The following is a 22,990-nucleotide window of genomic DNA, read 5'->3' as shown; positions in this document are numbered from 1 at the left end:
CAGCCTAAACCTGCGCTGTCTAATTTGGCACGACATAGCACATGTGAATAGTAAGATTCAAGATTATTTTTTGTCACATGCACAGTTCAACACGTAGTGTACAACACGCAATTTAATGTGTTAAAAAGTTCCTTATGCTTCACCCACGAATGGCGCTTCTCTGTTATGCGGCCACGTTGAGTAGCGGCCAGACCCGCGCTGCGCGCCCGCCACCGTGGAGACTACACGGGATACGGGCAGCCGGACGGCCGGGGTCTGGGTCGTGTGCCCAAGATCACAAGCGCAGCCTTATCACCAACGTTTAGAAGTAATTTGCTGCGTAGACAATAAAACAAGAGGATCCACAATAAAACTAGAGGATTTTTATTTGTTTACATCCATAGTAAACAAAGAAATCCCATCGGAAGGACTTCACGGCCATCGTAACATTTAAAAATTAATAATTTTCCGTAATAATAATGTAACAATACTTACGTTTAACTTCTCACGAAAAGATCAGCATTTTTCGTAGTCCCGACTGCGATCAGGGTGTTTATCCCAAAGATTTGGTAGCGCACAGGTAGCCACCAAATGGCTACCTGTGCGCGCCGATAACGGCGGCCAGCCTCGCCATTGTCCGTAAGTTTTTCGAAATTCCACCGTGACGGTTCCCTCGGATCTCCGCTTCGCTCACAATTTGCAGGTGGTTGTGTCGCTAACCGATTTGTGACCGTTGAATAAATAAAAAGAGGAAAAAAACCGCGTCTCTCCCACATGTGTCTCTCTCTGGACACATGTTTGTTTGTTTACAAACGCACCAAATGGCTTCCCGTCAGTAACTACTTCCGGGTCATAGGTGATTTAACCGCAGCAGTTTTAAAAAATTGTATTTCAAGGTAAAAAATAATTAATTTTATTTAAGTAATTTGGTTTTGGTCCTTGCTTTTATTTAATTTGTTTACATTGCTGTGTGGCCGTCTGAGAGAAAATACTTTTGAAAGAAAAAGTGTGTTTGTGTGTCTTTTTTTCTTTTTTTAGACATAAAGGCCTTTATATTTTTAAAAAAGCACAGTTACTATTATCTAACATCATTATTCAACACTGATAGTGACACACAACACCAATTCTTTCACTTTTTGTTGCAGAACGACACGCTCAAAATCTTTAATTTTGGCTGAAGTGCGTTCATTGCTTGAAATATGAGAAAAGGGCGCCATCTGATGGACAAATGAAAAAATTACAAGTTTAAGGTCCGGACTCCAAAATGGCACCATAACTGAGACAATTACATTAACCGTTGTAAAAATAATGGTGGTATGAAAAATAGCGTTTATAATGGGTTTCAAAGGGACAGAAATCGGCCACGAGGTTCGATAGTGGATGTATGCCTTTAGCTCAGCCATTTAAGCTCATTTAAGAAACTCAGACTGAAATTTTAAAATAAAATGAAAAAAAGAAACCTGTTTGAAAATTTGGCTATATTCCATTAAACACAGTGGAAATGGCGTGGAATTAAAAAACGCAAAGGCCACGAAATGGTCCCAGGTTCTACCAAGTGTTAAACACTCTGTAACAGAGGACGGGTTGACAGCATGATTACCTCTTTACTGTTTTTATTGTATTTAAGGCAACACTTGTCTCATCCACTTTCTTGGTACACCTTTTAAAAATCATACCCAGGCTTTCCAACCCCACAGAACAGCTTGAGGTGTCTGCACACTATTTTCAGCACAGATTTCAAGGTGTTGTGTTGCTTTATATGCCTTTAATATCAAGTTAGATAGACAACGGAGAACATCAAGAAAACTGGATAGAGTTCCCTCCTCAAACCCCATCTGAACTCAATTATGCAAGGCGTGATGAAAAAAGTTCCAGAAATCAGCCCATTAAAATAAATAAAAACATATTTTACCACATCTCCTCTCAAAACTCCTCTTCACATGCACCTTTTTCAGTACAGCCGTTACTTTTCAACATCCTCCCAGTAAGTTCTGCTCACTGCAATCCTCAGCATCAAGTCTGTGTCATACTGACCTGGCTTTTATCTACAGGATCGTGTGATGACAGCTAGGTCGTTTTGTGGTCGTTAGCAACTTTCAGCGGGAGAATTTTTTAGTTTTTAAGAACACTGCTCTAAGGTCCGGTCATGAATAGAATCAGGAGCATACAAATGCTTTTTCCAATGCTCACAGAGACCACAGACACATAAGTTTACTACGTGTCTGCGACAACTAAAAGGTGTTTTTTTTGGCCATTCCTTTCCTAATAGCAAGATTTGGCTCCCTGGGAAATCTGTCCACTTTCTTTCTGCCATCCATCCATCACTCATTATTCACACAGCACTCTAAGAAGAGAATCCCAGACTTTCCTCTTCCAGGCCACCTCCTCTGGCTCTACTGAGGGGCACTGAGGCGTTCCCAAGCCAGCAGGGAGGTAATCTCCTTAGCATGGCCTTGATCTTCTCCGGGACCTCCTCCCGGAAGGACTCCCTCAAAACTCATCCATTAGGAGACATACAGGAGGCACCCAAGTTGCCCAAACCTCTAAAACTTTCTCCTTTTGATGGGGAGAGGTAGCCATTCTACTCCAAGTGCCTGACTTAGAAAAATCCAACTCCTCCTCATATCTAGAAGGATTAATCAAGACATCATTTAATTTTCCACTCTTGCATCTGCAGTCTTATTCTTCCAGTTACTACCCAAAGCTTGTGACCATAAATGAAAGTTGGAGGGTAGATTGACCAGTAAATCCACACCTTTCCTTTTAAGGTGAGCTCTTTTCATCACAACAGACTGGCACAGCGTCCACATCACTGTAGATGTTGCACCAATCCCACTCCATTCTCCCCTGACTCATAAATAACACCAAAAGATACTTAAACTCCTCCACATGGGCAAAAGTTCACCAGTGACCTGGAGTGGGCAACTCCAGCCGAGTCCAACTGAGAACAAAGGCCTCAGACTTGGAGCTCATTCACAGCATAACCACTTCACATTTGGCTGCAGACAGTCACAGTGCAAGCAAGGCTCAATGAAGCCAACAGAACCACATCATCTGCAAAAAGCAGATGATGAAAAACTGAACACCACACCCTCCTCCCCTTGATTGCACCAAGAAATTCTGTCCAACTACACAGGACTAAGAACAGGACTGTCACCAAGTGATCTCCACCTAACAGGTCTGTTCGAATCTGTTCAAACGTGCATAAGAAAGGGACCCTGAAAAGGAGACTGGCCACATTTAATTATAGTAGTTATGGTTTTTAATTTTTGTCAGCTGACACAAGAACTATTTCTAACTGATAGTTTCAGGAGGAACTTTGCTCCCGAAGGTAGACACAGAGGCTGCTTTTAGCACTTAATGATGAAGCCATTTCCCTCTAAAGCTTGTGGAGACAAAAACAAAGATAAAACAGAACAAATTTTGTGTTTGAAAATGTGTCAACAAAAGAAAAAAGTCAAGCTGAATGTCCTGTAGTGGTTGAAAGCACACTTAACCTCTGCCATGTACACTCACATCACTGCTGGTTCTGGGTTTAAAGTCAGTGCCAATGTAAAGAACACTTTCCAGCTCGGTGTTAAGTTACTCATAGCATAGATATTAAGGAAGGCCCTGGTGGCTGGAAATCCAATAAAGGGAGTTAACGCTTGCTTTCTTGGAATTTCCCTCCCCTATAACACTGAGACCATATCAAATGACTGGTGCCGACAGCAAAAGCGAGAAGATAAGTATGAGTGTGTCAAGACACAGGAGTGAGGTAAACATGTACACACAACGAGACGCAGAAAGTGCAGAGAAAACATAAAAAAAAGGCTGAACAAAAAACCACAAGAGGACAAGGAAGACAAAGAGATTTAGGTTCAACATGTGCAAAATGAAACCTGCATGAGTGTACTGTAAACACACTGCTGCTGCAGCTGCATGACAGATTGAGAACAAGTGCTGAATGCTGTGATGTGATTTACAGGTTGATGTGCTTTTCCTCGCAGAGATTGTCACGATAGTTTATTATACTTTAAGTCTTCTAAATCCACACACACACACACACACACACACACACACACACACACACACACACACACACACACACACACACACACACACACACCGAGTGGAGAGGAGTCTTGTAAATCAGTTTTGCTAGCCGGTTTTTATCCGAGAAATGCGAGCTATGAGAGCAGGGCGGTACAGCGAGCTCAAAGCTGTGCAGCCGAGCCGTCTTCCCCCTTCAATGACTCACACGCAGGCGCTGCCTCGCTGAACAGCAGGAAGGAGGCGAGCGGCTGCCAGGTTGAGGTAAGAACAGCATCATGCTGTGCAATTAATGATGAAACATGATGAAAATACACTGTATGCCTTACTAATGTCTGAACACCATCATATCCACACATAACCGACTCAGCTGCTGCTAAACTAGTTAGATGGGTTAATTTCAGACCAGTCCAGACAGCTTTTGCAATCACCCAAAAATCTAGATGGTGCTGAAATGATCTTTTTTTTTTTTTTTCCTTTTTTTTTAAGCTCTCAAGTGCATCCCATCTCAAGTTGCCTTTATACAAGCAACACAGGTGTTGTTTAGGCCACAGACAGTGACAACCACCCTCCGGAACCCCAGTTTGCAAAGGTAAACATAAAATCACACTGAAAATGCTCAAAAGAGCAAATAACAACCTAAACATGGTTAAAGGGTTGAATTCAATGGTGTTGTGGAAATCTATCCTACCTCACAAACCATCCAACCTGTTGTTTCTGCGCATATGCACAACACAAAACCCTAATTTACTTCATTGTTTTTAACCCATTGTAAATATTTGTTATGGTTATGGTGAGGATTAGGGTTAGGTTTAGTCAGAAGTCACCATCAAATTATAATACGGGTAGGAGTAGGCAAAGTAGGACGGTTTCTCAGAACAGTGGCTCAAGTCAGTAGCCAGCAGCCACATCCCCAATTAAAGACAGCTTAAGGCCTCACTTAAACAAGTGAGTTATAAAAATACCAACTGCTTGTAGAGTCATTGTGACAGGTGAAATTAACCATATTTCATATCAGGATGTAAATTGGACGTAAAGTTGGACATTTTAACATAACCTATTGGGACTGACAAGCTTTTAGAGCCTCGAGTGGACATGAGAGGAACTGCAGTTGTGCTTGACTGCCTGCAAGCAATGCATTAACCAGCCAGTACTTATATCTAAAGTACTTTTCAGTGCTTTAATTACTGATCGCCCATAGAGAGCGTGTCTCAGCTCATTTAGTTTTAAACTCCACCTACAGTCCAATTTGATTTTGAGTGGGCTGAACCATTAAAACCATCGTGTGTCAAGAAGTACAACCTTTTTCTTCTTCTCAACCTCTTTAATGTAGAGCTGAGAGAGGTTATAAAAAAATACCTGTAATTTTAAGAGTAGATCTAAGTTCTTCCACATTTTCTCATTCTACTGACATTACACCCACAATATAATGCAACAGTGGCTCTTTAAAGGCACAAGCCTTCACATGCTGGACACTCTATAACTAAACACGGAAAGTCTTTTACTTTTTTATAAAATAGTAGTGCACTTTATTGAAAAACTTTAATTATTAATGACTTCACTGCAATTTTCTCACTTTGTAAAGCCGTCCGGAGGCCCAGACTGGAGCCTCTGATGGGCTGTAAGTTTGACACCTCGGCCCTTCAAAGGTGACTCAAAAGCTTGCACTTTAATTCTTTGTGAAATGTGACAGCCACAGCCAGCAATATAGAGCCGAAACCATTTTCGATTACTGGCTTAGTCCACTACAGAAACTTAATTGCCACTATTCTTATAATCATTTTAAATCCGTTTTCAAGCATAAAAAGAGTTCCGGCTTTTGTCTCTCTGTGTTTCAGACCGCTGCGCATGGAAATGGTAAATGGCCTGTATTTATATAGTGCTTTACTAGGTTAAGTACCCCAAAGCGCTTTACACATCTAGTCATCCACCCATTCACACACATTCAAGCTACATTGTAGCCACAGCCACCCTGGGGGTGGCACTGACAGAGGCGAGGCTGCCGGACACTGGCGCCACTGGGCCCTCTGACCACCACCAGTAGGCAACGGGTGAAGTGTCTTGCCCAAGGACACAACGACCGAGACTGTCCAAGCTGGGGCTCGAACCAGCAACCTTCTGATTGCAAGGCGAACTCTCAACTCTTGAGCCACGATCGCCCACACGATGAACTTATGCAAAGATGTTAACCTGGGACACTGTGGTGGTGTTTTTTTTTTTTTTTATATATTCTGACAGTGACAGACTGTTGTTTTTACAATCTGTCAAAGCAGAGCATTGATAGAATTCCCTGCAGCACGATCCGCCTCTTCACTGTTAGTCTGAATATCGGGTTTGGTCCACAATGGGCGAGACCCTCTTCATACCAGCATAGCTTATTGGCCAATTTTATATTTAGTCCTTCATTGCGGGTGTTTTGTAACTTGTGCCTTTAAGATTTACTGTGGCATGTTCCTCTAACAACAAATTACCAACTGCTGTCAGAGAGGGAACAAAAAGTGGTTATTATTAGTCCTGAAAAGCCTCTGTTTGTGTTTCTGAAGGGAACACCTTATCTTTAACACGTATTGCAGCTCACAACTTGTGTGTGTGTTCTCTTCTTGTGTTTTTAAATAAGAGATTAGTGTAAAAAGTGGCGGTGTTTTTGAAAAAACACCATTTATCCATCAGCCTTAACCTCCCTTTCACTTCCTTTTTGCCTCTCATTGGCTCACACTCTGTTTTCTCTCCGAATCCTTCACAGCCTCACTGTTACTGCTCAAACTGTGTGGTTAATCCACTGTGGCATGGTAAAGGCTTCACACACACACACACACACACACACACACACACACACACACACACACACACACACACACCACACACACACACACACACACACACACACACACACACACACACACACAGGTCTGTGCCTGTAGTGGAAGCCTTGCAGACATGGGATTTCCTTTCACATCCAATTGAGACCAAAGAAACTTGGTGAGAAGAGCATGGAAAAGATAAGCTGCTGGTGCACACTCACACACAAACATCTGTGCAAATATTACACCAGCATCGCACAGAAACATCAGCAGCCTCAAACACAATGTTAATGTGATATAACATGCAGCTTATAAAGCCCCCTCCCCACTCGTCAAAGAGTGTATGCATCAACTGTACACCAAAAAAAAAAAAAAACCCCAAACAAACCAACACACATCGTTCCTTTGTAGGAGTGTGCAGACAGGAATTTGTTGAGACATAATTACAATGTGAAGTCTGAACAGCATCCGATTACGATCCGGAGGTTTTATGGCAGGCCTTTGAAGAGCTCCGAGTGCAGCAGCTCAGCTCGGTTCACAAAACCAGCCTGCCACAGACTAAAGCCAAATATGAGGCTGAAAATCAAACAGATTTCCAGCGCACATAAATGTGATTTCATCAGGAAAATCCAAGCTGACACACAGCATATGAAGACAAATAAAGTCAGTAGAGGCTCCTTTAAAGTCTTCAGAATAACGCGGAGGGCCAGTCACACACTGCAGCAACACTTTCTGTGCTGTGAGGGTTCGAATAGCTCAGAGCAGAGGAGGACACGGAGAAAAATGGAGGGAGCAAACAGATGATATGCGACGTAGATACCAGATCGTATCAGGAGAAAGGATATTGTGACCGCGTGGACTCAGCCAGAGGCCGTCGGTTTTACATCCCAGTGTTACAATCAGCAGACTCTCTGCTGCAATGCTCCGAGGGACACGAAACTCCTAAATTAAACTAACCAATTAGTTTCCCATAAACAACAGCTCAAATGGCAGCGAGGGATGTGGTGATTGTGAAATTCTGAGCCGACTCTGAAATGTTTCAAACTGTAATCATTTACTAAACCAGATCTCACATGCACCTAAAGAGATATGAAAACATGATGTAATTCAACTGCATTTACACTTACAATCCTTGGGCCCTGCAGACGTTATTTGATTATGTTACAGTAGTTTTTATAAAAAAAAAACCTTGGATTCACTCGACTTTTATGTTAAAACTGTGCAATCCAAGTAAATCAAACTGCTTAAGGAATTAAAAACACGCAATATTTAATCATACTTTTTTTTGTCTGCAATAGGTTTATTAGAGGTGGGGAAGTATGTGAAAAGTGTCCTTTTTTCCTTATCATTGTAGGGTCTTCACCTCACAATATAAGTTAAAAGTTCATGGCTGGGCCACAAATGTTTCCAAAAGACGCTGCAGAACAAGCCAAAACCGAAAGTTTCCCAACAAGCTCAGTAAGTTTCCCTGTGGGAGAAGTAACGGGGATCAGTTTTACCTTAGTTGGATTTAAATATGTTGAACTCATCTGACTTCCTAAATAAAGGAGAAAGTTTTAAACTTTTCAAAGCCTGAAGAACATCAGGTTCTCATAGAGAACTGTTAGCGTCCTTGAGCACCCCGCCGCTCAGCAGGTTGGCCATAATTGTAGGCCTGTTTGCTCCATCACCGGCCCCTCCGTGAACAAACACAAAGCATCAGGAGGGAAGCTGGCCAGATTGTAATTCACAGACGCACACACACAAACACACAGTTTGTCCAGCCACACAATCGTGGCTCAAGAGTTGACAGTTCGTCTTGTAATCGGAAGATTGCCGGTGCAAGGCCCGGCTCAGGCAGTCTCGATCGTTGTGTCCTTGGGCAAGACACTTCACCCTACTGGTGGTGGTCAGAGGGCCCGGTGGCGCCAGTGTCCGGCAGCCTCGCCTCTGTCAGTGCGCCCCAGGGCAGCTTTGGCTACAATGTAGCTTGCCATCACCAGTGTGTGAATGTGTGTGTGAATGGGTGGATGACTGAATGTAGTGTAAAGCGCTTTGGGGTCCATAGGGACTAAGAAAAGCGCTATACAAATATAGGCCATTTACCATGTTCTTGCACTACCCTAATGTCAATCACCACCAACACTTGAGCTTACCTCGGCTGTACAAGGGGAGTTTTAGCCTCCCTCAGCTCAGTGTTTTGGTTTTACTCGTTTCACTCTTAGCTTGTGTCTGATAACGAAACTGAAACAGTCGTCACGCATCACACTTGATTTTGAACCACAGTTTAGAGGAAACATGGCACACAGGGTGGAGTCATAAGATTGCAGCCCTGGTTTGTCTCAGCTGACTGTAGCTTTATGGCTAAATGCATTTCTTGCTCTACTGTTTTATGGCTCTTAGCATTTTTTGGCAGGTGGCAAAAGGCTCCTGATACCTATGACTGCAACTGTGTCTAATGCTGGTTTCTGTCAGCCTCAGCAGGGTAGGGCAGTGTTCAGGCTTTACACAATCATCACTCAACCAAAAGTCCTTTCTCACCATCACTACAATGTCTCCAGTCATAAAGTTATAAACGAGTACTTGTGCCTTCTTCCTGCATTCTCACCACCTGCATCCAAACAACACGAGGACCTCAGTAAAACTTGTGTTACGGCCACGTCGGGTAACAGCATGCAACAATGCTGAGCTTTATTGGTTTATCACACATAACGTCTCATGTTCACATGAAGATGGAGGGGAGTGCACGGGCAGTAAACAAATGTAATTACCTGAGTCGAGAACTTTCCAGCAGGCGCTATTGATTTTGTGTGGCGCTCAAAAGTTTATGCTCAGAGAGGCAGAAGAAAAAGATGAATGTAGGAATAAATCCAGCATCACTTCCAAACACTCTAGTCATTCAGGGCTGTTATGACTCCGTTTGATGGATTACATTCATTTAGGTTTGAGATTATTAATGCTAACCTAGTTTCTCCATGGGAACTGATTCACAGAGTCACTTTAACAAGATGTAATGGATGCGTTTTCTAAGTTGTTTTAATAACCAGAACAGAAACACATGAAATATCTCTGATTTGTTTTCCATTAGCGGCATCTTTGACTGCAGCTGTTAGTTTAACACTCAAAGGCTCAAATCGAAAGTAGTTTCTGGCAAAGCGAAGCAATTTTATTTAAAGTCTGCTTCACACACAGATGGAGATTCAAGGTGTTGCAGAGGGAAAAAAGAAAGGAATGAAAATGAGACAGAATACATGCCTGCGAATGAGAGGGAGGCGGGTGTAACAGCCAAGCTGCAGGAGGCTGAAGCAGTGAAGGTGGATGAGTTTAAATACCCGGGGTCAACCATCCAAAGCAACAGACAAGAGAGGTGAAGAGGAGAGCGCAAGCAGGCTGGAGAGGGTGGAGTCCAGAAGGTTTACGAGATGGTAGTGAGAAGTGTTTTCATGTAAGACACTGACACTCACGCCGCTGTGGTGACGAAGAAGTGAAGCAGCCGAAAGAGGAAAGCCGAAAAAAAAAACGAGTTAAGAGCTCAAACAGCACAGACCAGATTAGGAAACACGAATCAAATGGTTCAGATTTCAGAGCTGCTCTAACACGAGATCAGAACAACTGCTTTTAAAGTTAATGGGCGAGGAAGATGCTGGGAGAGCGTTCCTCTCTGAATTAAATGCTCGTGGTCCATCGACCCTTTTAAGATATATCTCAACCCTGTAAAGCCTGAACTATGAAATCATTGACACATTATATTATTTTTGGAAAATGAAGTGAACCTTCTGACATTTTTAAAGGAAATTAATTATAAATTTGCTTAATGTGTTCATTTCTATCGTTTTTCCTCCACCCAACATTTTTGTGCAATTTCATTATTTTTTTTTTAGGAAAAAAGAAAATCAAAAACACCCTGATGATGTAGACTTTCCAAAAACTAATGGATTAAATATGATACACACAGCATCACAGGCTAAAGATGTATCAGTGTTCTTTGGCTTTTGATTTCTTCTTACTGTCATACTATTTTTGAATCAAGATTCATTTTATTTTTCACTTTAATAATCAATAAAATAAACCTGATATACTGTTTCTGTTTCATTTTGTTTTGATTTGTTGCACAATTCTGATATTGACACACTTGGTTCATTGTGCTATAAGGACACATTTGATTTCATAAAACCAAATAAAGCAGAAAAAGATCAATCAGCCTGCCCGTCACCCTCAGTATATTCAGATTCTGTGGCCTCACACTGATGCAGAAACAAAACATCTAACCACAACAACCCTGATTGTTCTGTTTGTTAGCAGCTTTCCAGCACACACAGTTAAAATAGTAGTTTATATAATAATACAGCAGTGTATCCACTCTATCCATCCCCTGTTATCTTGGAGTGTTTTTTATTTGGAAAGTCTTCTTACCTATATACAAGGTCAACATTGTGTGATGAAGAGAATTGAAATTTGTGTTACACACAAGTCAAATTAGTTTAATAAGTAAGTGGTTAAAGCAGCAAAGCAAATTACAATCATCAAGCCAGACTTGGGATATTTCAGGAGCATCATGCAGATGACTAATAACTAAAAGAAGCGTCCCATTGTTGTGTTTCTGCCCAGGGCACCTCCCGGTGATGAAGAGGTTTCGTGGGTCATGCTTGCTTGGCCATATTGGTAATGTGTTTATCAGCAGCCAGTGGCAACAGGTCCAGAGACTGGCTCTGGTTTACTCAGGATTCCCACAGATCAACTGTGGATCATATTTGAACTCTTTTGTATAAAGTATTAATACTTGATATCTTAATCTTGTTTTGTCCTCTGAATTTGCCATTACAGTGATAAAATGTTTGCTTTTGTTGGTATTTTTTCAGCTAATTCGGAAATCATTTGGAAACTGATGATTTCTGGAGCTGTGATCGTGTTATTGAATGTAAACTAGGGATCTGTGTATTCGGTTCTATTTTAGTGTAAAGCTTTGTTTTAAATCTGCTACAGAAATACAATTTAATAACTTAATTATGAGCTTTTACATTACGTTAGCATATTGTGAAAAAACACACAGATACTTTGTCATTACAGGATTGCATGTCAGCGTCTTTCACTGCAAATTACAGTGACCATCTCACACACACACACACACACCTTAGTAAAATAATGATGAAGAATATCTGACATATTGTAATGTAGCAGCCACAGTTTGGAAAACCACTGCTCTAAATTCCACAGCATGGATCAACAGTCTTCTGAATTACCATTCAGAAGACATTCACTCAGGGGTCAAGCTACAAAACAAGGATAGAAAAATAATCGTTCAGCCTTGAAACCAAACTCTGAAAGGAAAAAAACATTTTCAGTCTCATGAATGCACATTGTGCTCTTCTGAGGACTCCAATTGGACGGATGGAATCAGGTCATCAATAAAACTCGGCAAGTCAGATAACGGAATTTTACTTCCTGAGTATTAGATTTGCTCCTTGACACCCACTCAGAGTTTACAGACTCCTATCAACACATTAATACGCGCTTTGTTCCGACCTTGAAGTTTTACGGTGGATTTACAAGTTTTCCGAAGTCAGTCTGATAGAATTACAAGACAATTCAGGGACTCGCAGGAGCCTTTTCCAGCCCCGTAAACAATGGCTACATCGTCTTCCACTGTAATGGCTCGAATACAAGAATCTAACTCTAAAAAAGCATCACTGCAGGTATACCATGATACAGGAGCCATTCTGTACAAAAGCTTCTTCGAACTGCAATTATGGTCAGATCAGTGAACATCACTGATGTTTGGTAGATCATCAAAGTACTGCATTGAATGTTACGATGGCAAACTTTGTCTGATCTCACCAGAAAGACGATAACAGTGGTTGATTTTTAAAAATAACACTTACATTAGTGAAGTAAATAGTTCAGTTTGGAGAACTTTGCTTTCTAACATGAGGTTACCCTTGCTGCCATTTTAATCTAAATCATCGTGAATTCCTAAAACTAACCAGGTAGGTTTGGCGTGTGACAACCATCCTGCTTTGGCCAGCTGTGGTGTATGGTTAGCCCTCTGTCTTGCCTCGCAGGTTCCTAAAGGGCCGAGCTAATGATCGCAACTGAGATCACCCTGGCCACTCTCCCCAATCCACTCAGCGCCATGCTTTCGGTTTGGTTTGGACCTTATTTTAGCCTTATTACTTTTACCTGTTCACTTATTCCACCCAGCATACAAATAGGTGACATCATTCTCTGCAGCGTGTGAATGATGCAGAACCATAATTTGGTGCGTTGTTGCTGTTATAGGCTGTGAAATTGAAAGTCAACACCCATCCTCACCCAATGTGTGAGCACATAGGCCAACACAACTGTGCTGTTCTCTCTGGGGCTTATATTTAACATCTATTAAAAGTGACAGCACTTAATCCCTTCAGTGCAACATTAAATTCCACCCTCTGGTTAAAGGTGCTGGAGTTAGAAACTTTACTGGCAAAACAAATAAAAACAAGGGCTGTCCATAAAAGTAATAATCTGAAAGAAAACCCAGAATAACACCTGAAATAAGTCTAAAAACAGTGCTTAGTACTCCCACACGGAGTAGCTAACCCAGGGCTTCTGATTGAAAGTCGTACCACCACCGTGCCCTCTACTTCGACCTTTGAACTTTATCAGCCTTTTTCTACCTCACCGAGAGCACTACAGGCACTAGAGACAAATGGAGAAACATTCAGATGTTGTTTTAGGAGTTAGACAATCAACAGGGGATAGATAGAGCTCTTTGCTTTCTGAACAGGTAAAGGGTGAATTCTTCACAGGCGTAGTCTTTAAAGAAAGAACTCAAAAGGCTTCAAAATCAATACAGAAGCTCTGTGTGGTTACTTTCCATAGAGGAGATCACCAACAATCCACATCAGATCAATGGTAAACTCATGGAAGGACTGCTCATCTTTGATGCTAAAGAACGCATGAAAACATGCCCCTGAACTGTCCTCCTCTGTGGTAGCCACTGGTAAACAGCTGCGTGCCAATTGGAAAACAAAGGCTTTTTTGTCTTTCATGCAACACACACACACACACACACAAAAAAGGGCGCCATTAAAATTGACTCAGTCACATCGCCTGGGGAAAAAAAAAGAAAAGGATTTCTAAAAGCAAACACGATTCTCTTTCATATATGACATGAAAGCAGAAATGTTGATCCCGGAACGAGCAGGAGAGTGATGTCGGAGTACGCCGATGCATTTCAGCGTATGGTGCAAATTTAAAGCTTCTGACCGAGTTATGTAACATCAAGTCCACTGAGAAATGAGCAAATCCCATAATCCTCGGACAGAAAAGGCAGTGAACAAAGACACAGAGCGAGCAGAGGGCAGAAATGAGTCAGCAGAGGTTAGGCGCTGTAACGTGGCAAAGACAGAAATGCAAACACCAGCTCTGTGTTGGTTTCTTTACATCCTTATGGCATTTTAAATACTCTCAATGGGAAATAAAAAAATCATACCGGAGGTAGATCTGGACCAGACTCGGTAATGATCTTTTTAAACTTTGGACATACTTTTGCATCCAAAAACCAAGAAGCTTAACAAATTATCTTCCAATATAGCTTAGAAATTCATTAAGAACACAGTGGCATACAAACCTGAGGGTAATTTACATGGTTTCAAGTTATAACTAAAATATGCAAAGCCAGAAACGCATGGGGAGCTAGTATTAACGACAGCCTGAAAACATTTGCGGTATCGTTACTGTTTTTATTGGCTGGCTTTCGAGTATTACATCCATAAAGTTAATTCACAGAGGGCTGTTTCCAGAATTTGCAGAGGGCCTGTCAAACACTGAGATCTAATGAGGAGTGAAGCTCTGGCTCATGCAGATATTTGACAGGACTGGGAAACAATGCAGAAAAAAATGTGCCATTCAAAAAAAAATCTAACCATAAGGGGGCAGCATTTTACCAGTGCATGCTGCTAGAAAAATTGCATATTCCGCGATAGTTGGCGAGAGCTTGCTGAAGATTGCTCTGAAATCTCACAGACCTATATGCACACGCTTCAACCAGTTGCCAATTGGTTGCTGTCTGTTTCTGGGTGAAACTGGTCGCACAGGGTTATAAAATGCTCCTGAAAAACTCCTTGCTAGCTTTAGTCACTAGCAGATCACTGCAGTCGCTCATAGTTTGCATGCCTTGAAACTATGAGGCCATTGCTGCAAAATTGATCTATGCCAGACCCTAGCATAGATGTTTTTGGACACAAAGTAAAAGCAGCCATTTCCTTACATTTTGTTGAAAGCTTTAGCTAAATCAGCTGGTATTAAATCATTTTAAACACTTTCAACTACACTAGTCTGTCTTTTCACACTTAGTATCAACCTGTAGCAGATCAACAATATCTAGACTGATATTCAAAACCTTTGGCTGCACCATCGGTTCATATAAATATTAAATAATTATGGCTCATTATGATTGATTGCTCTAGGGCCTTGTCGTCATCTTATTGGCCGTTATAACGTTGGACTCATCAACGCAATGGGTGCAATTGGAGAACAATAAAGTCTAATTTTTACATAATACACACTTGAATGCGTGATCAGAGGGACATAATATGTTGGCAGCAATTTTATCCTTGGCCTTATTTTCAATTTCCACAAAACATTTCATTAAACCAAGTATTTGTTTACAAATTGCTGGACAATGTGAAGAGAAGAAGGCCTAGAAAAATACGGTCAAGACAGAATCACACACTGAATTTCCATTAGTACTGATAAGATAAAGCACCGTACAGCCATGAGCAGTTTCCTGTTAAAAAAAATTGAAGGCTTGCATGGGAAAGTGCACAGAATCACTGAAGTTGCAGAGGTCATTTGTCCTTGTGCTGCAGTAAGTCTGTTCTTAATTACCTCCTGCTATGTCACACCACAGCACGCCAGTATTCCTCAGAGAGCTCCAAAGCGGCTTTTCCCATGTACAGGGGCAGGACTCTGCTTTGGGAGTAGACATGCAGAGAACACCAAAACCCAACATGAAGAAATGAGGTTGGGAAACAACCGAGCAAACCTCAACTTCCAAACAACTCCACCACAACAATAGACTAAAGATAGAAACTTTAAATAAGCCTGAAATAGATGACATCCTTAACTGCTGGACCTCCTAGCAGACGAGTAGATTTTGGGACAGTTTTGATCCAGCAGTTTAACCTCACAAAACAGCATCTTATTTCAGGTTGTTTAAATACACACAGTCCAGTCAACAGTGTAAACATTGTTCTTGTGTTCAGTCTTTCTAGGATTCAACTAACAATTCAAAAATACTGATTCTGATGTAAGTTACCGATGTGGCGTATGCCTCAAAAACACCAAACTGACTATTTTTGTCTCTGTGATAGGCAAGTCTACTTGTTCCTATTGAAAGCACAAATCCCTAAACCTTGGTGCACAAGTTTGCTGCCACATGGACCTCTGTTCACTTTACTCAAAATAACTTCCACTAAGAAAAGAAAAAACAAAACAAAACAAAGAACTGGTACCCACACCGCACCACAAAGTTACTGGGAAGGGTGGATATGGAAGGAGTTGCCCCAAGAAATTCACCAATGATTGGAAGATGCAGCCCACAGACCAACCTCTGCTGGTCAGACTAAGGATTACTCCTCAAACCCATTTAAATGAGGAGGAGCCAACTGTGCACCAACACCGGCACCTTTTATATATGGAACACTCCGAACCCCTTACTTTACTCATTTAACAACTAAACAAGCATTAGCAACGGCTTTATAACAACCAGACACACTCAGACAACGTCAGTATGATAACAGGCTCTTTTTAAAGCAATAAAAAAAAGAGCAACAAAGCATTAATTAACTCCATGCTTTGTTCTGGTGGACAGAGAACACCATGGAGAGATCTGTCAGCACGTCCAACTTCAGAATTCATGACTTTGCACAGCGACTCGCCTATACAAGGGTACACGTCTGAGCGTTATCTAGAAGACAAAGCTGTGGCAGGGAAAAGCTTTCAGGGATCTGTTAGGGTCACACGAGGGTCATGACCTCAAGATCAAACAATGAAGTGTCCAACTACTGAGGCAGAGGTCAAAGGTTGCATGAGTGCCTGCGATAAAGCAGGAGCCTCTGCCTGAAGACTCGTTGTTATCATTGTCAGTGCTTTACAAGTAAGAAATATTATTACCAACAGACTTTCACTTTACCCATAAAGCTATTTCACAAGGTCAGAGTTAAAATGATGAGGAAGAATGTCGAATATCTGAATTGATGTTTCTCTCTTTAATTTATTTAGAAAATGTGTTTGATTTTAATATTAGTTCAACTAAACGACACATTCAAAGAGTCGGCTTTAGCTCTGGGAACGCTGTCACGACTTTTCCCCCCACATAAAAAAAACCCCAACTGATTAAAGAATAATATAATGGAGATTAATGCACAATTATATTATTTTCACTGATTAAAAATCACAATGTCAAAAATATTCAAACTTGATTATTTGGCTTCCTCACAAGTTTCTGTGCATGAATATTCATAAACTTCTATTTGTTTCCATTTGTTGTCTGTCTGGACTTAGATGAGACAAAGTATTACCAAGCTATGGAGGTATAAAACAAAAACCGGTGGTTCACATTAGCACTATAATAAGTTTAAAGTTACTGTGTCAACAAGTACATAATTCCCTAGTTCAAAAAGCCTCAGTATGCTCACATTCACTAACTAATACGAAATGCAGATTCAGAGCATATCAAATGCATTTAATATTGGCTGCAGAGGTGAATGTCTGCTTGCTTTATGGGGTTTGAATTCAGTCTTTCTATGTGGAGTGCATTTTCTCCCAGGTACTCGTGCGTCTTTCCACTGGCTAAAAACATGCATGGGGTTAGGTTAACTGGTGAGCCCACATTGACCATAGGTGTGAATGTGATGGTGAATGTCTGTATGAGAGACTGGCGACCTGTCCAGGATGTACCCAGCTGGGATGGGCTCCAGACTTCATAACCCCGACAAACCCCTCAATTGGATAAGTGGAAGAAAATGGATAGATGGTTAAATAGTTGAACAGTAATCAATAGTTCTGCACTCTTTGATTCATTGCTTGTTACTAAGATGGATGCACCTCCTTGTGTTAGCCGGCTTGTAACCAGTCTCGACTCTTCAGGCCACCTCCGCAGTTACGACTGTTGCTTTTACAGAGCTGGCCAGGCTCTGACTTGCACTGGGATGGTCACAGAAACTAATATCATGCTAATTATTCTTCTTTTTGGCAAATCTCCCCAGGCTAGAGTACATCTTTTTGGCCATTATTTGCTTATCCACGCATGACTATCATGTAGAAGTGACAGCGAAGGCTCTCGTTTATATAACCCACAACTGAAGATTGGAACGGCTGTGGAAGCTAATCTTTTTAAAACATTAACAAGATAATTTACAAATGAAATGCTGTTAAATGATACACTCCTGACAAATAGTTCTGCAAGAACCTCCAGCAAATAAAATAATAGTTACTGGTTTATCTCCAGTTCGAGAAGTATGTGTGTGCAACACCAACACTGGTGGTGAAGGGTTCCCAGCAACTTTATGGTGGTTAGGTCCACACCTTAGCTCAGCTACTGGTCATAACATTGCATGAACTCTCTTTATGGTTAAAGGTTATAGGAGTGACTTAAACATCAAACACAAATTTCCTTAACCTTTCCTTATCCCAGTTTAACTCTGAACCATAATAAGCTGCGAGACAAGAGACCTACAGCTTCAGCCAAAAAAACTAAACGACTTCCACAAATAACTGAAAAAAAAAATCTAAACAAGGATGTCCTCTGCACCTTCTCTCTGTGGAATACTTATTTGTTTTCATCAAGCTATAAAATCCTGACATTCAACATACGCTACAGAAGCTCTACACCACAGTACCCGGCCCTGCACTGTTCTCGACTTAATCTCTTTCCAGCCTCAGTCATCAGCTGGAGACACACACAGGGACAAACACAAATGCAGCCAAGCAATCAGAAATGTAGCATATTTCCATAATGAGGTTCAGAAGGTGAAACAAAGTTCTGCCTGCCTGCTTTTCATCTCTTCCCATTTCTCTGTGGGTGGCCTTATTAAATCCTCTCCATCGCCACGACCTCCTCTTTCCTCTGGCCGTTCAGAAACTCATTAGAAGATGGAAGATGCTCATATCCAGGCTATTTAATCCATCTCTCAGGGCTGTCAATCTGTCTCTTGAGGTTATTTTTTACCTTAATCTCAAATAATCAAACTTGATCTATTGGGAGTACTGAGGAAGCTGCTGAGGTCTGGAGCATATTATGAAATCTGGCTCAAGCGAGGGAAACGCAGGATAAATATTAATATGTGTAAATCTCTCTTTTGAGTGCTACCTGTCCACTTATGTAACTGTGAGCTCTTAAATCAAGCTTCTTTACTGTCATCTTGAGGACTGTTTCATCTTTTCATCTGGTAAATCCTAATTTGTCCGGACAAAATTTAAGTAGTTGAAATGGGTGGCATAATGACAAAGGGTTTATTATCACTCTTGCGGTTTTGTAGGCCTGTGTTTGGACCGAGTCAGGAATACTGAAGGGTCTGGCTCAAAAAAGTTGCTCAATTTCTCTTACTCAAGCTGTGCTTTGTTCAAAATGTTAATTTTACGACTGAGCAGTTTACAGACATGGAGACAGGGACCCATCATATTTCATTAATGCCTGTCATCTATACTTTAGGAGGTCAATAACAAAGATTTCTACTGGGGCCCATAGCAGAAAAATGACCATAATATATCTGCTGAAGTTGATAGGGTTGTTGATCAATACCAGTGACTCAACCATTACTCGGTCTCTGTGATAAGATTTTTGGCTTTCAACGCTTCCATTTCAAGCCCTTCTGTTGCTGAGCTAAGAACGGGGGGGGGGGGGGGGGGGGGGGGGGGGTATATCCACTGGACTTTAGAGAAACTCCCGAAAGTCATAAATTATTTGGCACCTTCAGTCGCAGAAGAGCTGCACTTTGCACATTCATTTTGGTTTTAGGGCAGGAAATGGATAAGAGTTCAGTGTACAGCAGGAGCCAGTGGACAAATATATCCAGGATATTAGTCAGACCACTGCAGCAGTGCTTGCTTCTCAGAATTCAAAAGCATTCTTAGTATTCTATTAGTTCAGCTGATTGGATCTAAATCCAGACAAGTGAAAAGCATAAAGTGGAAGCAGCCTACAAATGTACATAAAATGTGTCTTAACATCACCAAGCAACAGATCTGAAAAGAAAAGGTCCTTTTATTTTTCTTCTAGAGCAGCAACAGCTGTTAACACAAACTTGGCATATTAAAAGGTTTTTAGCATTAATTTGGAGTCATGTCTCGGACCGGCAAATGCGTTAAAAGCATTTTTCTCACATGTAATACAGTTTTTGATTTTGACAGGACAGTGAGGACAAGAAAGGAAAGAAAACACGTGGGTAGATTCAAACCGTGGCCTCTGCGATAGCTTGAAGAAACATGGGTTGCTTGTGATACCCAGTGAGATATACCAGCACCTAAGGTTCATTCATCTTTTAGCTCCATCTTTGGTCTCAAACACTTCCTGCAACAAAATCATCCAACTCTGTAGCCTCTAAATGGTTGCCTTTCTTCAGAACTACCTGCTGCTGTTGGAGACGAGATGGGCTTACAGTTGTCGTCCTTGAGCTACACACAGACAGCTGGAGACACACCGGCTGATAAGCTATCCCTGTTATAATTCACTGAAGTCCACTTGAAGTCCAATCCAGCAGCAGTGATGGTTTCCATTGAGTGTTGAGTTGACATCTTCCACGCAAATGCAATAACCAAGCAATGACCAACGTGCTACACCAAAATTGCAACTCCAGTGAAACGAATGAGAGAAGTTGGCATAAATATAGAACTAATAAACATGAGTTTAGCTGCAAAGTAGCTTTATTAACCTATAAAGAGTGAGAGTTGATTGCTAATCCTGGAATAGCTTTAATATTGGCTACTTGCACACAACATGAACACTAAACAAACTGGCATGATATACTTGCTCACAGTGACTTCACTTTATGGGGGCACAGTCTGAGAAAGCTACAAGGGTTTTTTTTCCCACCCCGACCACAAGTGAAATTGCAAAATTCAAATAAAAATACTCATAATGTAATTTGAATTAAGAATTAGTCCTGGATGTTAACTTTTAAGTGAGATCTGAACTCCTGCAAAGGTTCATTAGATATACAAGCCACCCAAGACGTAATATTATCCTCAATCACATCATTAGAACTAGAACCAGCAGAGATCTGGGCCTTTTAGGAATGCGATCAAAGACCACTCCAACAAACTGAATCCAGACGGATGGTTTAATTGCGACATTCAAATCTTATTATTTCTCTCATTTTATGTCCAGGGAGTTGTATTTTAGATCTGTGGTCCAGCTTATGAACTGCAGGTGCCATCTGAGCTGATTTTCAAAACTGTACAGGGACAAACCCACCTCTTAGTGTCCTTATAGTTCAGCAAAAGGCCCGTATTTGTGACTCACCCCCTCCCATCAACTTATGACTTCTGTTGAGGAAACGACTGCGATGCAGAGCCCGTACTGCCAATAAAGCCTCAGTAAAAAGGACAGAAATTGAAGTTCCTCTGTTGGTAATTTAGCTGCTCGGTGTATATTTCGATCATATTGCTGCTCTTTTGAGACCTCTAACTCGGCAGTTTCAAAACAATTAGACCAGAAAAAGAGCACAGAGACAGATGCAGCGTAGCAAAACAACCATAATAGCAATTATGCTAACTGTTCTTCCATCTCTGCAGTTTACCACCGAATGCTCCCGAGGTTTGCGGAACTAATTCGATGAATCACGTGTGACTGGAGGTGTCCAGTTTTTAGTTTTAATCTCACGCCTGCAGCTCATTTCTTAAACATCAAAGAAGGATCTGGATCCAACACAAACAGCAGATTATTTCACAAAGCTGTTTAGTGTTGTCGTGAAAGAGTTTTAAGGTTGTTGACAGAACTTCTTCGCCGACTCCCCACTAGCAGTCAGACCACGTCTCCTTTCCCTCTGCAAACAGCTGACATCTTGCTTTGGATGTGCCGGATGTGTCACTGATAAGGACCAGCAGTGTGGTCTGTATTCAGAGCTTCCTGCTGGTATCAATCACTGTCAGGATGCTTCAAACCCACTTAAGCTCCTGTTCTCATGGGTTCTAGAGATCACAAGCTGTAAGTCATCTAAGAACAGGATGTGACTGTTAAAGGGCTTTACTGCCTGCTTCCATCCACACACACATTCCTGGGTTGTGCGTTGCGAGTTATGATGTGGCTTTTATGAAAGCTGACACATTTACATAGTGATAATATCCTGTGACAGTTATTTAAAGTTTCCTGCAGGTCTTAATTCATGGCAGGACATTAACTTGTTCAGTGGCTTTGCTCCTCTAAGGAGCAAGGATGTGCCCGAGCAACCATCCAGATGTTTAAAATTTCCCTGGCCTCACTCATCAATCACAGGAATACCAACACCAGCTAATCTGATTTGTGCACAATGCCAGCTGTTGGTTCAAATGTGTCGATCCCAAAATAGTTAACACTGCAAGAAGACACGTGCACCACGAAGTTCTGCAGTTCTTTGTTTTTCCACTTCAAACATCTGTATGTCAGCTGTGTGACTACTGAGTACCAAATCAGTCAGTGGCAAATTTCAGTCCCAGAGCACATCTGGGTCAGAGAAAGACAGCGAGACCATGTGACGTCACTTCTGCAATGTGTTGAAGAACAAGCAACACACAAACAGGGTGTGGTTACAGGTGTGGTTACACTTTTCAAAACTCAATGTCCAAAATACAAAGGTGTCCATGACAACAACTAATCTGAGGAACCACCTGGTCAAACACAAAATACAACAAAAAGATGAAGAGAGTCCCATATTTGATATTCTAGTTCAAAGTCACCAAAGGACCTGCAGCTGACTTCAGCATGTCTGTTAACAACGTGTAAGAAGCTAATGATGATGAGCTTCTGAGACATTAACAGCTTCATCGGGATCGTCTTCAGGAATTCAGATAGCTGGGTAAGCTATTCTTAGAAAAAAGGGACTTTTCACAATGACATGATTCCACTCGACCCCACTGCTCAGGTGTGCAGGCTTTACCTGCAAGGAAAGAAGGCTGCTGCTAACATTAATCAGTCTAATATAACTATGGGTGTGTTCAATGTCACTCACAGCACAAACATA

The 22,990-nt window shown here is 41.4% G+C and overlaps 1 protein-coding gene across 4 annotated transcripts in view; it reads right to left on the bottom strand.

Moving 5' to 3' along the window:
• LOC146499319 (plexin-B2-like) overlaps window positions 1-22,990 on the bottom strand; it is a 234,773-nt gene that overhangs the window by 170,506 nt on the left and 41,277 nt on the right. The gene's annotated exons all lie outside the window — the stretch shown is intronic.

This window comes from Neolamprologus multifasciatus, chromosome 17, assembly GCF_963576455.1.
Source record: "Neolamprologus multifasciatus chromosome 17, fNeoMul1.2, whole genome shotgun sequence".
Classification (NCBI taxonomy): domain Eukaryota; kingdom Metazoa; phylum Chordata; class Actinopteri; order Cichliformes; family Cichlidae; genus Neolamprologus; species Neolamprologus multifasciatus.
Note: the sequence above shows the minus strand (reverse complement) of the source record. Positions and strands in the feature narration are given on the sequence as shown.